The sequence below is a fragment of the Apium graveolens genome, chromosome 9, assembly GCF_009905375.1.
Source record: "Apium graveolens cultivar Ventura chromosome 9, ASM990537v1, whole genome shotgun sequence".
NCBI lineage: Eukaryota > Viridiplantae > Streptophyta > Magnoliopsida > Apiales > Apiaceae > Apium > Apium graveolens.
The window spans coordinates 32,103,507-32,120,788 of NC_133655.1; the positions used below are offsets into that span (position 1 = coordinate 32,103,507).

Genomic DNA, 17,282 nt, shown 5'->3' on the forward strand with positions numbered 1-17,282 from the left:
TATGCTTATTTATTGATATTTAGTGTTGTGTGGGTCCTCATTTCCTAACCCTCACACTAGCCATTTGACACCTAGCCACAACTAGCAATGAAATCCAAAGTTTTTCTCCAATTTTTTTTTAAAAATCCATATTATTACGACACTAAGAGAATATCCTAAATTCTAAACATAATCAAGTGATTAAACCTCGACAAATAACAAGACATGATCATGATCTATCACGCAAGCAACCTATAAGACTTAGTGAATTTTTTCTTGTTTCTAGCATGCAAATCAATTCATTAAGACTTAACATCCCTCTATATGACATTACTACACTCGAATTAACATAACAAATTAATCGGAAAAGCAAACTTAAGGGATCATGATATAATGCACATGCAACTATATGCAACATACTAACATGCAAAATAAAAAAACTACATGACAAATATGCAACTATATGAACTAAACTATCATGAATATATGCAACTATATGGACTCACACAAACATATTCCTATTCCTTAACTATTTGAACTAAACTATCATGAATATATGCAACTATATGGACTCACACAAACATATTCCTATTCTTTAAGCTCTCAAAAACAGCTAGACACTCATCATCAAACTTGAAAGGGACATCTTTCTCTAGAAGATTGCACAACAGTTTAGAGGTTTTAGAGAAGTCCTTGATGAACTGCCTATAGAAGCCCGCATGACCAACGAAACTTCGAATCCCCTTAACAGAAATTGGTGGAGGAAGGTTTTTAATGACCCCCACCTTGGATTTGTCCACCTCAAGACCATTACTAGAGACCTTGTGCCCAAGAATGATGCCCTATTGCACCATAAAGTGACATTTCTCCCAATTGAGAACCAAATTGGTCTCAACACACCTTTTAAGAACTGTGCCAAGGTTTTGCAGGAACTCATCGAAAGAATCCCCGAACACAGAAAAATCATCCATGAACACCTCCATATTCTGACCAATCATGTCAGAGAAAATGGCCATCATGCATCTTTGAAATGTGGCAGGTGCACCACACGACCCAAAAGAAACTATTCTTAAGGCAAAAATACCAAACAGATAAGTGAAGGTAATTTTTTCTTGATCTTCTGGAGCAATGCAAATCTGATTATAACCCGAATAACCATCCAGAAGACAATAGTATTCATGCCCAGCCAGCCTGTCAAGCATCTGATCAATGAAAGGAAGAGAAAAGTGATCCTTCCTTGTGGCCTTATTCAGCTTCCTATAATCCATGCACACTCTCCACCCCGTGACTGTTCGAGTAGGAGTGAGCTCATTCTTCTCATTAGCAACCACTGTGATGCCTCCTTTCTTCAGCAGACACTGCACTGGGCTCACCCACGAACTGTCAAAAATAGGATAGATGATCCATGCATCTAGCCACTTGAGAATTTCCTTCTTCATAACCTCTTTCATGATCAGATTTAGCCTTCTTTGTTGCTCAACAATTGGCTTGCTTTCTTCCTCTAGCAGAATTTTATGTATGCAATAAGAAGGGTTGATTCCCTTTATATCTGCTATAGTCCAACCAATTGCCAATTTGAACTCTCTCAGAATTGTCAAGAGCTTTTTCTTATCACTACCTGGAAAGGTCAGATGCAATAATAACAGGCAAATTAGATACATCACCTAAAAAAGCATACCTTAAGTCTTCAGGCAATGGTTTAAGCTCTAGTGTAGGAACCTCCTCAATAGATGGCTTTAGACGCCCTTCTGCATTTTTGAGTTCTGACATTCCAAGAGATTGAAAAGGCATATCCAGCCTTCGCTTCCAAGGAGAAGCATTCAAATTCTATAACTGCTCATCACCTTCATCATCTTCACTATCTGAATTTCCCATCAAGGCTTTCTCTAAGGAATCAGACCTTAGTATTTGATGAAGTTCTGAAGTAACCACAGAATCGACCAATTCACTTTTAAGCACTACTCGTTATCCGTAGGAAATTTCATGGCATTGAATACATTAAAAGTCACATCCTGATCCAGTACTCGCATAGTGAGGTCACCCTTCTGCACATCAATCAAGGTTCGGCCAGTAGCCAAGAATGGTCTTTCCAAGATTATGGGAATCTTTTTATCCTCCTTGAAATCAGGAATTACAAAGTCAGCAAGAAAGATGAGTCTGTTCACCTTGACCAAGACATCCTCCACAATGCCTCGTGGATATTTAATAGAACGATCCGCCAATTGCAAGGACATATAGGTAGGCTTTTGGACCAGGTAAATCTAACTTCTTGAAGACAGAAATAGGCATCAGATTGATGTTAGCTCCCAAATCACATAAACACTTGTTGAACGACAAGTTTCTGATGTGCACGAAATAGTGAAGCTCCCAGGATCTTTAAGCTTCGGAGGCAACTTCTGTTGCAGCACATCACTGCATTCCTCTGTAAGAGCAACGGTCTCTAAGTCATCAAGTTTCACTTTCCGAGAGAGAATACCTTTCATAAACTTCACATAAATGGGAATCTGTTCAAGAGCTTCAGCGAAAGGTATATTGATATGAAGTTTCTTGAACACTTCCAGAAACTTAGCAAACTGCTTATCCAACTTTTGTTTCTGCAGCCTCTTAGGAAAATGAGGTGGAGGATAAACATGTTTCTCCCATTTATTACCCTCAGAAGTAGTGTGTTCCACAGTTTTCTTCCTTGTTTCCACTTCTGCTTCCTTCTGCACATCTTCTTCCGCCACAACTTCATCTTCCGAAACTTGAGATTTTTCGGGGTTTGCAATCTTCCCAGATCTCAATGTAATTGCCTTAACCTATTGTTTTGCTTCCTTCTTTCCTGGAACTTTTGTGTCACTAGGGAGTGTACCAGGTTGTCGATTCAGCAAGGAATTGGCAATCTGTCCAATTTGATTATCCAAGGTCTTAATAGAAACCGATTGGCTCTTGCACATGAGCCTCAACTCGTCCAATTCATATTTTTCATTAGATTGTTGAAGTTAGAGTTGTTGTCTTGGTGCATATTGCAGTTGTTAAAAACCAGGAGGGTTGAATTGCTTTGTTGCATACTGCTGATAAGGCTGTTGCACCGCATTCTGATTGTTGCTCCACCTGAAGTTAGGATGATTGCGGTTGTTAGGATGATAGGTGGCTGGAACTGGTTGTTGTGACCTCTGAAAGTTGCTCACAAACTGAGCTGATTCACTAGAAATAGCACACTGCTCCGTCTCATGCACACTAGCACAAAGCTCACAAACACTGGTGATCTGATTAACTCCATAATTAACCAAAGAATCCACTTTCATCGTTAAAGCCTTAAGCTGAGCAGCTATAGCAGTAGCTGCATCCACCTCCAGAATTTCTGCTACCTTTTCTTGAGGTTTCCTCTGAGAAGGGTTCTAGTATTCATTAGCAGCCATCAGTTCAATCAACTCATAAGCTTCATCGTAGCTCTTAGCCCATAAGGCTCCACCTGATCCTGCATCAAGCATGGGTCTAGACTGTGCTCCCAAGCCATTATAAAAGAAGTTGATAATCATCCAGTCAGACATCCAATGATGAGGACACTTCCTAAGCATCTCCTTGTAGTGATCCCAAGCCTCACACAACGATTCTCCATATTGCTACGCAATATGAGTAAGAGCTTTCCAGATTGCAACTGTCTTCGCCATATGGAAGAATTTATTAAGAAACTTTTGAGCAAGATCTTCCCATTTGGTTATGATAGAACTGCTGGTAGAGAATGTAACCAACTCTTAGCTTTATCCCTTAGAGAGAACGGGAAAAGCCTCAGCTTTATAGCATCTTCAGAAACTCCATTGAACTTGAAAGTGTCGCAGATCTCGATAAAATCTCTGATGTGCATGTTGGGAACTTCTATAGGAGAACTCCATTAATGATATTTCTCTGTGTATTTACAAAATATAAACTTATGTTTCATTTAAAAGTTAGGTTGTTTTGTGATCAATATTATACGAACTATGTCTAGTTTGATACTAATTTTATTTTATCTCGAATAAATAAGTTACATTATTGTGTTTTAACCTGAGATACATCGCATCGACCTAATCAAACTAATTATTTATACATTTAATTTTTTAAGTCCGGATAAATAGAATAATTTGGTTTTAGCCCAAATAAATATTATATATGATTTTATTTTAGTTTGTAGAATTTTTTTAATTTTAATTTTGTTTTAGTTTTGATCAATTGTATAATTCTTTTTGCATTGATTAATTATATACTATTTTCTTTTAGCCCGATTCAGTATTGTAATATTTTCAACCGGATCAATATTATTTATTATTTTTTCTTACTCTGAGTCACATTATATGATCAAATCCAACTAATTGTATTTAATATCTATTTCTAGATGCAAACCAGGAACCTGAAATTTTCCAATATTTTGTCAAGTTCCTATCTGAGACCTACTTTGTAGGAGCTCTTACTGCTAATCCTGTGTTGTACTTGGATGTGTTAGGGGGCTTTTGGAACAAAGCTACAACAAGGATAATTGTGCATGAGAACCAGGCTGCAACAATTGTGATAAGCTGCACAATCAAGGGACAACAAGTGGAGAACTCTGCAAATGATGTCAATCTCGCATTGGGCATTCCTACTGACAAGCTGGTGGAGGCTCCAGCTCAGGATGAGCGGTATGAATTCATGGACATCATCAATTATTCTGAGAAGATCAACCTGATCAGCATGAACAAGAAGCATCCAGGAGGGAATGGTCCTTTCTTTTTGACTCAGTAATAAGGGCCTCCACCTGCAGGAAGTGAGGGTTTGACAACATATCAAGTGTTATCCACAAGCTGGTCTACCCAATGGCCCATAAAAAACAGAACAATGTAGGACACTACATACTGGAGGAATTGAGTACCAGGCTAACAATGCCATTGCCCATTAGAGTCAAGAGGTAAGGAAATCTTTCTACCTAGATTTATTATGTCAGCTTTAAACTATAAAGTTAATGACATACATATGCTAGAAGGAGTAAATAGGTCACTAACTTGCAATTATAAGCAAGTATCTAAAATTCTATTTGGATCACTTCTTACTAAGAATAAGGTTCCAGTAAGTCCTAAGTTAACACCTTTCATGATTGAAAGATTTAAGACTCACCCTTATTCTATGCCAGACATGAGAACTAGTGCAAGTCAACCTAGTGCAACAATGGTTCCAGGGCCCGTGGAAGCACAAACACAGTTCCTTCGCTACCATTAGCATCGAGGAAACCAACCACTTCATCCTCTCAAAAGGGTGAAGTGAGTAAAAAGAAGAGAAAGGAGATAACCTTGACAGTTATGAATGAGAGTGGTGAGGAACAAACAGAAGCTGAGTCACCATTGGTCAAGAGAACAAAGAAGAGTAAGAAATCTGAGCTTACCACTTAAGCCACCTTTGTATCCTCTTAAAAGGATGCAGTTGTATCAATGGGGACTAAACAGACTCTAAATACATCCTCTTAACAGGGTGTGTCTATTGAAAAGAGCATTCACCCCAATGCATCCTGTATAGAGTCTGCACATTCTGCACTTGATCAAATCCAAGTATATGGTAGAAGAAATAAGAATGGCACACACAGTGAGGGCACATCTATTGAAGCTCCCTCATCCATTCAGGGGGAGCTGCCAATACTCACTTCTGAAAAATAACTTCTAATCTCACAAATTTCTTCTCCACCTACAACACTTGAATTCAATTCTCAAGTGTAAGCTAAATCAAATGACTTGGTTCAAGAAAACTTGATCACCACCCAGACACTACAATCAGATGGTAAGAGGCTACTAGCTGGGATAGACCTTGATGACACCATCAAAATAATGGGGGATTCATCAGTTTTTACTGAAGACCCCATGGATGTCTCAAATGCACCTTCATGTGCAAATTAGCCTTCATAGGCTGTTAGGTTTGAGGGTAGTCCTCCTGAGGGGGAGCTATCTAAATCCTCTACAATTTAATTGGAGGTTCCTCTACAAGAAACAACTCCCCTCAAAATCCTAGCGGAAATTGCATTAGTAGTTGATACTAGGAGTACAATTACCAATGACCCTGCTATGGGAGAGGCAAGTTTATCACTTTCATATGACATTGCTTTGCAAGAAGCACAAGGGTTTAAGACTGGTGCACATGACAGTAACCAAGTCAAATCCCCTCCAATTCAATTGGAGGTTCCCACAACTAGTGTGGAATAACTGGTCATAAACACAGAGTAATCTGTGAGTAAACTGTGACTTCAGTCACAGGTGGTTCTGATCCCTCAACAGCTCAACCCTCAACCTCACAACCTCAATAACAACACATTCTCGCTCAATAGCTGCAAGAATCTGACTCTCAACCCACATTTGTAGATGATTTTCTTGTTGATCAGATTTCTAGATTAACAAATATCTCACAACATCTACTCACTTCTGACATGAGCAATCAAGACTATCAAGCCATCATGCTCACATACAATGAAGGTGTTGAAAAATAGAAGGAGAAGATTGTGAATGCTGAAGAACATGATGGGAATGTAGATGCTTGGTTATCACAATATTTTGTACTGGAAATGGATCAAGTCTTGGCCAGGTTTAGGGATGAATATGTCACTATTCTTGGAAGCAATTCCAAGGTCTTGACTCCACAGGATGTCTATGATGCAGTCACTGAGGTCTACAAAGCTCAACTCAAGGCTTTTCACCTATTTGGTAAAGCTCTAGAACTCAAGCTGACTGGTCATGAAGATAAGATAAGGAAGCTGGTGAAGGAGAAAATGGATGAGATTATACCATCTCAAGTACAGATTACATCCAACTTCAAGCACTTTGCTGATCAAATATCAAGGATGGATCTGACTACCATTGAAAAGGAGGTCAAATACAAATGACTCAAAGGTCAAACTGGAACAGCTTCACCAGAGCAGATTTGAGCCTTCTGCCTTTCTTATGGATGGAATCAAACAGGCTGTGAAAGCAACTTTTGGCTCCTCAACCTCTACCAGCTCCTCTTCTACTAATGCTCAAATCCAGTCTCTTCAACAACAAGTCTCAAACTTGCAGGATTCAAATGTCTCTCTTACTACTCAGGTTCAAGCCTTGACTTCTCTAGTCCAAAGTCAACAATCAGATATCCAGACCCTGGTGGACTCTCACAAACATATTCAAATGCTGAATTATGTTGCTTTGGGGGACATCATGGGGAAGCTAGACATACCACTGCCCTCTTTACCTGAACAAATTAGGCCAGAAATTCCAACTCCCCTGCTCATGCCTGTTCCCAAGACTAAGGGGGAGATTGAGGCTAAGATTCAACAATCTAGGGATGCTAAGACAAAATCTAAAGAGCCTATTTAGGTTGGTCTAAAGAGCCTGTTCCTTATCTTGATTGGGTCCTTCTGCAGCCCTTATGTTGTAATAAAGTATTTTTGTTATCACTAATACTAGGTCAGTGGCATTTTATTAGGAGAGCGTGGAATAATATTGTAGTAGTGGAGATAAACTAGGAAGTAGTTCCTTATTTTTAGTTGCCACATCTGTAATATCCGGGACATAGCGTGTAATTATTTTTATCAATAAATAATTATTATATGATTATTATGTGATTTTTGGGGAATTATCTGATGATTAGTGTTGATATGTGGATGTTTATATGTGGTAAAGTATAGGTATGCTAATTTTATTATGTCCAGAATAAAATATAGATAATTATGGTATTTTTCTGGTAATTTTTGGACTGTTATATAATTTTATAATGAGTTATGAATTTATTAATTATTTTCTGAATAATTACAAAACTATTTTATAAAGCCGGGAAGCGTCCAACTTTAACCGTTTTTATATTTTTACCACCAAAAACTCTTCGGAAACTCCTTCCTAACCGGATATTTTCCGTATTTTGACTTTTTCAATCTGCATACAGTTTGACCCGTGCACGGCCCGGCGTAAAATTTTTGATACGATAATCATTTCGATAACATTATCTTCGTATAAAGTGTTTTATAAGAAGCCTGGTCTTGATAATTGTTGTGCAAGACATGCCTGTACAATAACAAGACTAAGTCAAATTGACAACCCTAAGTAAGTTGTATTGTAATCTTAGTTTGCATTTTGTATTTGTAACATTTAAAGTTTGTAAAAATGTCAAAGAGCAGACTGGAGACTATTTCTTTAAACAGTATCAAGCCTAAGAATTCTATCTGGAAGAAGATCAAGAAGATCATGCCTTAAAAGAATTATGAAGAAGCTTGGAGTTGAATAAATCTGTTTTGAGAAAAATGTTCTAAGTCAAAATCTCTACAAGTCACAGATTTAGTGTTATAGAAAAGTCATTCGAGAACTCTAGAATGACTTATAGAGAACTCAGGAAAGTTACTAGAGAACTCAGAGATATCTATAAGCCAAATTGAAGACATGAAAATTGGAAATATCGACAAGTCATTTCTTCACTAGAGAACTCATAGATATCTACAAGTAAAAATTCACTAGAGAACCCTGAGTTATCAAAAAGTCAAATTTCAATAGAGAACAATGAGATATCGATAAGTCAAATATCACTAGAGAACTAAGAGATGTCTATAAGCAAAAGTGAAGACATGAAGTAGAGAGATCTCGATAAGCCAAATTCTGTTATAGAGAACTCAGAGACCTCTACAAGTCAAATCAACAATAGAGTGATTAGAGGTCTCGATAAGCCAATATGCTTATCGAGATATCAAGTTTTCTATATGCCTAACTGGAGATCTCGAGGTAAAATCTCTAAGTAAAAATTGCAGACCAGTTCAATATCCAAGATTAACAATCAGCAAACAATCCAACAAGTTGGATTGACAAGTTTACAAAAAGTAGCTTGAAGAGTGTGCAAGATCAAGGGTGAAGATTAAGTGACAAAGGAAGATCAAAGTTAACATAGTATGCAAAGATATGCTAAGCCAGAAATGGAAGATATACTTTTTCTAAAATGGAATGATAAGTGACAATTTACTAAAGTGAATATGATCTCTTATTGTACACTATGTAAACCAGTTGTTAACTAAGATATATAATTAACACTGGTCCTCTGTTAGTTGTAACAATTTAGATAAGAAAATCATGTATTTCTCTCAAGGAAGAAGCTAAGCTATTTATCAACAAAAAGCTTAGAAATTTTGTAGCAAAATATTCTTAATTTTAATATAAAACTAAGTGAGTTTTAAATCGATCACTAGAATAAATTCTCATTTATTAGGTCTTGTATCTTTAGCGTCGCACTTCCATATTCAATATTTTTATAATTCGACCCTATTTGCACTGTTACGAGATTTACAATCATAACTTCAAATTTCGCTTATGATACTGATCATTCAACATATCGACTCCTTTTCTAATAACATTCTTTCTTTAGAAAAGTCTGGAAATTTTCTCGATCTCCTTTGATCATACTCGGCTTCTTGTAAATCGACGTATTCTTTGAACTCTAATAGTCTCAGAAATTGGATGAATAGTTTCTCTACACATTGGTTTTGTCGTTAAACTTATCAAACAAGATTTGCACTCTTCTGTTAGGGACAATCAAATCTTTTACATAATAGGGGGTCCACTTAGCCGTCTAAATGAACCATACTAACTTCTAGAACAAGTATTCTCCTGGATAATCTGAATCTTATAACAAATAAGAAACTCAAGTATTATTTTGACAACCAAGTTTTTAAAACTTGTTTTGTTCAAAGGACTTTTAGAAAAATTTTGTTAAGAAAATCTCTTTTAAAAATTGTTTAAAATTTTAAAAATCATACACCTGGTCGTCATTACTATATGAGTTGGTTGTCGTCCTTTTCAACCACAACAAAGTATCAAATTAGGAAAACAATAAGATAAAAGCTCATTCTTTCCGTATTAATTCTACTGCTTATTGGGTCTATTTTTCCTTCATTGGTCAACAAAAATTCCAGTTACCGTTGCATATTATCTTATTCGTTACTTCACTTCTAGACTTTCATACTGGTAACACTCCCATCATCATCTATTACGATTACTAAGTATAACAAGTCTATCCAGTAATCAATAAATCTATTTTATAAAAGAAGGTCGACTAATATCACATCGCATTACTACTATACGCATCATGTTTGGTCATAACATCATTATCTAATTTCAAGAAAACTCTCGATTCCCAATCTTCTCAAACTCCTTTAAAATCCATCTAGCTCACTCCACAAGATAATCATGAGTGGCATACTAACTAGTAGCTCCATATAACCTGGTAGCAGCTATTCTCCGGAACACACGAATCCTCTCTCTAGGTCTTTTCTCACCCTTCTTAATATCTCGTATACTCACCATATGTTGTAGCTCTCGAATCCATCCTCATAGGTGTTGTTACTTCATAAGACAAGTTTTAAATTGATGGTATAGAACAAGGTGTAGGGTAGATGGAAAAGATGCGCTCACAGCTGAATATCCGTTGGAACCAGAATCAACATGTGGGGATCCTCGAAAAGGTAGTCTCACATCAGGGATGAGATAATAGCTTGAAAAGGTGCAACCGTCGCAATATGAGGTGATATTTCTCACACTGGTGGAAGAGCAAGGCGTGAATCAGATGATGGTCCTCCGATTAAATGCTCCGAATGATCAGACGATCCCGGTATAAAAGAATTTGCCATCGCCGCTATCGAAAAATCGCGTCGCTGGATAAGAATCTCGAATCTTATCACGAATCATACCAAAACCTATTATACAATCACAATCAACCTCTCGATGTCCTGCCTTTCTATTTCTTAATCCTAATCCTAACCCTCTATCCATTCCCGAGAACTAGGCTTGTTTCAGTGACTTATAACCTATAGCTCTGATACCAAAACTGTGACACCCTCCAAACCCGGGTCAGAATTTTGGGGCTCACAACACACACACACAATATATAAAACCTTATATAATCACTACAACAAAATAGGCCAATTACGATGACCAACATACGACGCAAAAAAATGCGCGCCCAACTTACGATGGAAAATAGTAGAACGTCGTAATTATTTATGACGAAAACCGAAATCGTCGTAAGTTTATTATTTCATTAATAAAATTATGCACGACACAATTAAATAAAAATGAAAATTATTTGAAGTTGCGACGATTTAAACATTTCGTCGTAAGTTAATTATTTTTATTAAAATTTTAAATTGATATTGTATAAAAAAACATTTTATCTAAATTTACAACGAAATATTTGCAACGGAAAAAATCGGATCGTCAAATTTATGACGGAAATTAAAATTCGTCGTAAGTTATCAAAGAGGGAAATTTAACTTTTTCCCAAAAAGATTTGGCGGGAAAATAAAAATCATATGAAGTTGCGACGATTTGAACATTTCATTGTAAGTTAAATATTTTTATTAAACTTTTAACTTGAAATTAAATAAAAAAATATTTCATATAAATTTACAATGAAATATTTGTGACGGAAAATATTGGAACATCCAATATACGGCGGAAATTAAAATTCGTCGTAAGTTATCAAAGAGAGAAATTTAACTTTTTCCCCAAAATTTTGGCGGTAAATTTGACTTTTCTCAAATTTTTTGCACTTAATAATTTATGACGGATTCTGTCGTAAATTAGCACATAATTTTTGATTATTTCAATTTTTAAAAAATATTATTTCATGATCCAACCATATTAATGTCAACATTTATTTGCTTGGGTGACATTTCAAGAATGTCAGAAAAAATTAAATATTTTGTTTAAATAATTTAATATGAAATATTGATTATATCACTAATATATGTATATATATATGTTTTGTCATCCGTACGGTTGGAGCGATGAAAAATATTTTTAAAAAAATCGAAACACAAATTCAGAACTAAACACTAGTTAGTTGTACTAGTCGAACTGATGCTTGATTGTCAAAATGATAAATCAAATAAATTTATTTTGATATGAAATTTTGGTTATATCACTAATATATATATCTATTGACATCCATACGGTTGGATCGTTGAAAAATACTTTTAAAATAATCGAAACACGAATTTAGGATTAAACACTAGTTAGTTGTACTAGTCAAACTGGCGCTTAACTGTTAAAATGGCAAACCAAATAAAACTATTTTGATATGAAATTTTGGTTAAATCACTAATGTATATATATCTATTGACATCCATACGGTTGGATCGTTGAAAAATAATTTTAATATAATCGAAACACTAATTCAGGATTAAACACTAGTTAGCTGTACTAGTCAAACTCATACTTGACTGTTAAAATGGAAAACCAAATAAAATTATTTTGATATGCAATTTTGGTTATATCACTAATATATATATATATATATATATCTTTTTACATCTATGTGGTTGGATTGTTGATAAATATTTTTAAAATAATCGAAACACCAATTCAGGATTAAACACTAGTGAGATGTACAAGTCAAACTCATGCTTGACTGTTAAAATGGCAAATCAAATAAAATTAGTTTGATATGAAATTTTGGTTATATCACTAATATATATATATATGTCCATTTACATCCATGCGGTTGGATCTTTGATAAATATTTTTAAAATAATTGAAACACTAATTCGGGATTAAACACTAGTTAGATGTACTAGTCAAACTCATGCTTGACTGTTAAAATGGAAAACCAAATTAAATTAGTTTGATATGAAATTTTGATTATATCACTAATATATATATATATATATATTGATATCCATATGGTTGGATCGTTGAAAAATATTTTTAAAATAATCGAAACATAAATTCAGGACTAAACATTAGTTAGCTGTACTAGTCAAACTCATACTTGACTGTTAAAATGGCAAAGCAAATAAAATTATTTTGATATGAAATTTTGGTTATATCACTAATATATATATTTATTGACATCCACACAGTTGGATCGTTGAAAAATATTTTTAAAATAATTGAAACACCAAATGAGGATTAAACACTAGTTAGCTGTATTAGTCAAACTCAATAAGTGTTGTACATAGCAACATAAAAAGCCATGTTGCCGCATACTAGTACAACTAATTAGTATACTAATTAATTTTGATTAAAATCACTAAAATGTTTCTTATATGAATTAATAGTATGTGAAATCTATGAAATTTACAACTAAAATATAGTTATAAATTTATTTAATTATTGCAATGCATATAATTTTTAAAAAATATTATCATATTTATAAAAGAAAATAAAAAATAAAAAATAATTTATTTGGGCTTGGGCGGGTGATTTGGGCCTGCAAACTCATTTTGGGCAGAGTGGCAAATTGAAAATTTGGGATAAAGCCAACAGAAATTGGGGAAAGAACCAAATGTAATCAGGGCAAAAATAATCTGTCTCTTTCTCTCCTTGTCCCCTGAGAGTCTCAAAACACATGTTACTAAGGTTCTAAGGTTCCGAGATCAAAACAATCCGTGGTGGCGAGTTTAGAAATTTCCTAATGTTCAAAGATCAAAGGTATGTCATACATATTACTTAGATACTTTTAAGAGGCATTCATGATTTTAAGTGTAATGGCGGATGTGAGTTTTGTTCTTGTTAGCATCAACTGGAGAATCAAAGTTTGGTGGAGTTTCTTGGCATATTAAAAAGCTAGGATTCTATCTAATTTGGGGGAAGTTTGACGAGAGCGAGCTTAGTTGAATTGTTGCTTAAATCAAAGCTAGATAGCTTTGTACAGGTATAATCTTCGATTTATAAATCTCGTTTTTGATCTTTACTTAGTTTCAGAAGGCAGAGCGAGGACTACAAAGAGCTGGTCTTGCACCTTTTTCCAAACCAGCACCTTCAAAATGGGATGATGCCGAGAAATGCATAGCAAGCCCAACATCCAACCGAACTAAGAATGGGCAGCCTAATGGGCTGCAGGGTGGAGTAGCATTGAGCAAAAATAATCAGTGCGGCTATGGAAGCAGACAAACATCGATGAAAGTTGTTGTTGAAGTTCAGGACCAGACATTGATTTCTTGCGAAGAAGCAGATACCAAGCAGATGGAACTGAGCCAGAGAAACTAGAGGGCCAGTACTTTGTCTCTGTACTTTGTAGTTTGTTCAATTAGTGGTAAGTTTCTTTATATATATATAGTAATTTCTGCAAGTGTAGCAATGGTTTGCTCAAGAAGGCTTATAAATTATCAGTTTTTTGTTATGCTGAAGCTGCTCTGATTGTCTTCTCTAACCGCAGTCGCCTTTATGAGTATGCCAACAACAGGTACATATTTGATCATCTCAAGCAATCAATACTTGTTTAGTTCAGATTTGTTAATTAGGTACAGCTTTATGTGTTGGTTTTCTTGCAACTTTTTTGGTCATTTTTGTACTCCTTTTGTTTAGTTCAGCTTGTGTTAAATGGCTTTTGTGGTGACTTAAGCACAAGGACTGCACAATCATATTTTTTTGTAGTTTAGATTATTGAGTCATCTTATATAATGATTTTTCTTTTTCAGTATTTTATTTTGTAACTCCTTTTATATAAATTGGGGACTTATGTGTGTATTATTATATTTCTGGTAAACTTGGGGAAGTCTCTAATAAGTAGTCGGATTAAAAGAAAGTATATTAAACAAGGCCTCACAAGGTTTGAATGAAAATCGAGAAATAAGTGCAACCAAATTAGTGTTACTTACCACGAGACCAAGTCTTACTAGGTGTACTTGTTGGATCACTAAGTAAATACCTTAGCTTGTATTGATTTGGATTCCTGGAAGTGTTCATATTTCTAATTCTTACTAGTGCAGTGCAGAATTTGAATTTTCAGGATTGATGGCCTAAATTCCAAAATTCATAACTTGAGTTCCGAGTGTCCATTTTCTGAGTTTAAACATGTTCTGGAAACCTCTTGAAACACCCTATAATTTGGTACTTTGATACTGTACAATTTCTTGTGTTTTGTATGTCAAAAATCTGTTTCAAAAATTCTGGACAGATTGTAAATCCCTTGGAGTCTTATGTTCTATGTCCTGTATTTTGATATGAGTTCACTGACAGCGAGGGCCTTTTGATTGCAAACATATTTAATCCTCTTCATTTTTATGCCTGTAAATAATTTTACTTCAGTTTGCAACTAGGGAAATTAAAAGTAGAACTATAAAGTAATGCATGCCAGATTTTTAGTTTCACTTATGTATAGATTCACGAGAAAAATCATAAGTTGAGTTTCGAGGATCCGTTTTACATGATTCAAGATGTTTCGGAAACCTTGTGAAATATTTTAGAGTCTAATAGAAATTATATTGCTATATTGATTGGTGCTTAAATAATTCTAGGCAGAATCTGAACTATTGTAAATTTAATCGCTTTATCTCCTTCCTTGTAATTTTTATGATTTTGCTTCGAACAACATAGTCAATTTGTGTTTAGTACTCTTCATTTTCCTATGCTCTGAGATTGTTGTAACGTAATAGAGTATTTACCTGTTTGAATTACATCAAGTATCTTTCAAAAGTGAAGTACTAAATAAATTTAGCAAGTTTATGGATGGAGAAAATCGAATTCTGAACCAAGTACCAGAAGTATCCTTACTTAGGGCACTCGTTGATTCTCACATAGTTTAGCTATACTTGTTTCGAAATGCCAAATTCTTATCGAACGATATTAATCTCAGTATTACAAGCAAAAAGCCACGAGATTACGTCGGGATATTACCAAAGTACGGCAGAACAACAGGTGACATTTTTTAAATTGATAACATGTATACTAGGCTAATATGGATATAATTTGCTTAATTAATTAAGTTGAGTCATTTTACAGGAACATGATGGGTGAAGCCATAAGCTCTCTGAATGTTAAGGATCATGTTAAGGATCTGAAAAACCTGGAAACCAAACTTGAGAAAGGAATTAACAAAATCAGCTCCAAGAAGGTAGAGTCGACATTTCATTCTAGCTCGATAATGATAAGCTAATAATATTTTTGTAGTAATCATTTTTCCTCTTACAATAATTCTTCATAATAATGCGGAATGAGTTTTTGTTTACTGAAGTTGAGTACATGCAGAAGAGGGTAACATAAAGAATTGTGTGCTACAATGTACAACCAATTGCTCAAGGACATTATATCTTGTTGGATTTAGTGGCTTCTACTTAAGTTTTGTCATGTATTGTACAATTTAATATGACTTTGTTAGCAGTACTTTTAATGTTTTTATGTATTTTTTTGTACTTTATGATATTTGAATATTATTCCAATTATAGTGAAATAATATGAGTTCTTCCACTAGTTTTGATTGCTTTTTGTTTGGCATTGTATAGAATTTAAAAAATGGCTGAAAATTGAAAAAAAATCAGAATTTGGCTATACTGGAAATACAAACTTATGACGGTTGTTTATCATATATTCCGTCATAAGTTACTAATTTATAATGTATAGTTGCATTGTAAATTTTTGTTTTATTTTATCAAAGGTGGGTCTCACAAGAAAACATCTGACAAAGAAAGACAATATTTTTCGTCGTATGTTGATAAAATATGACAAAATATATTTCGTCGTAAGTAGATTCAATTAAGACGATTTCAGTTAAAAAAACCGTCGTAAATGACCCGATTTCTTGTAGTGAATATATTATATGCATTGACCCTTCTTTACACAACCGTGGATCGCGACATGTTAAAGTATGAAAACAAGCCATAACCTTAATTTTTATTACATCATACCAAATCCCATCTAGTTCAACTTACAACTGATAATGAAATCATTCTTATAATTTGGCATAACTCACCTACAATATAAAGATCCTGCTAGCTCGATCCAACTTAACTTGTAATCCTAGCTCGGACACTGGACTGGGAATCCTCGTTATCATCAATTTCCTTTTTGACTGTAGAATATCATTAACAGATTTGCAAGAGTGAGCTAACTAGCTCAGCAAGTCATAGTAGCAGTAACTGAAGTTAAACAATTATCAATTGGAATTATTCATACGAATCAAGTTTCTTGAAAAGCAAATATTAGAATTGGATATTCACTTTCATTTTTAAAAACCACGGTAAGGCTGCTAATCAGTCACGCACTAACCCCGAGTAAGGCTCCCAACTTTGCTCTATATACTGGATCCAAAGCACACATTGGCCTATTATAACCATAAATCTGGTCCGACCACGAATCTGGTCCATATTTAAAAATTATCCAATTCTATAATAATAACGTGATAAACAATGTAATTCAAAAAACTGAATCATAAACAACATTTATCTTGAAGCATAGGGTGATTCACAATACCATGAAGATATAACAATGCAAACAGAAAGATTGACTTTCAATTCAGGGAAATAATCAGAATGTAGAAGACCAGGGTTCAATGGTTAGAAGGAATGGTCTTCTGTTATACAAGGCATAAAGGTTTGTATGTTA

At 34.7% G+C, this 17,282-nt stretch overlaps 1 long non-coding RNA gene and 1 other non-coding gene across 4 annotated transcripts; both read left to right on the top strand.

Moving 5' to 3' along the window:
* Positions 1-3,510: 3,510 nt before the first annotated feature.
* LOC141688231 (small nucleolar RNA R71) lies at positions 3,511-3,615 on the top strand. The gene has a single exon (XR_012561688.1). It is a non-coding gene; the product is annotated as a small nucleolar RNA R71 (small nucleolar RNA).
* Positions 3,616-13,258: 9,643 nt separating this feature from the next.
* Positions 13,259-16,151, top strand: LOC141686885 (uncharacterized). 3 transcript variants are annotated; one of them, XR_012560839.1, is made up of 5 exons: positions 13,259-13,391; positions 13,477-13,995; positions 14,073-14,145; positions 15,538-15,599; positions 15,684-16,151. It is a non-coding gene; the product is annotated as an uncharacterized LOC141686885 (long non-coding RNA). The 3 variants fall into 3 exon arrangements; XR_012560838.1 differs by having other exon boundaries at positions 14,091-14,145; XR_012560840.1 differs by having other exon boundaries at positions 13,659-13,995; positions 14,091-14,145.
* The last annotated feature ends 1,131 nt before the right edge of the window (positions 16,152-17,282 follow it).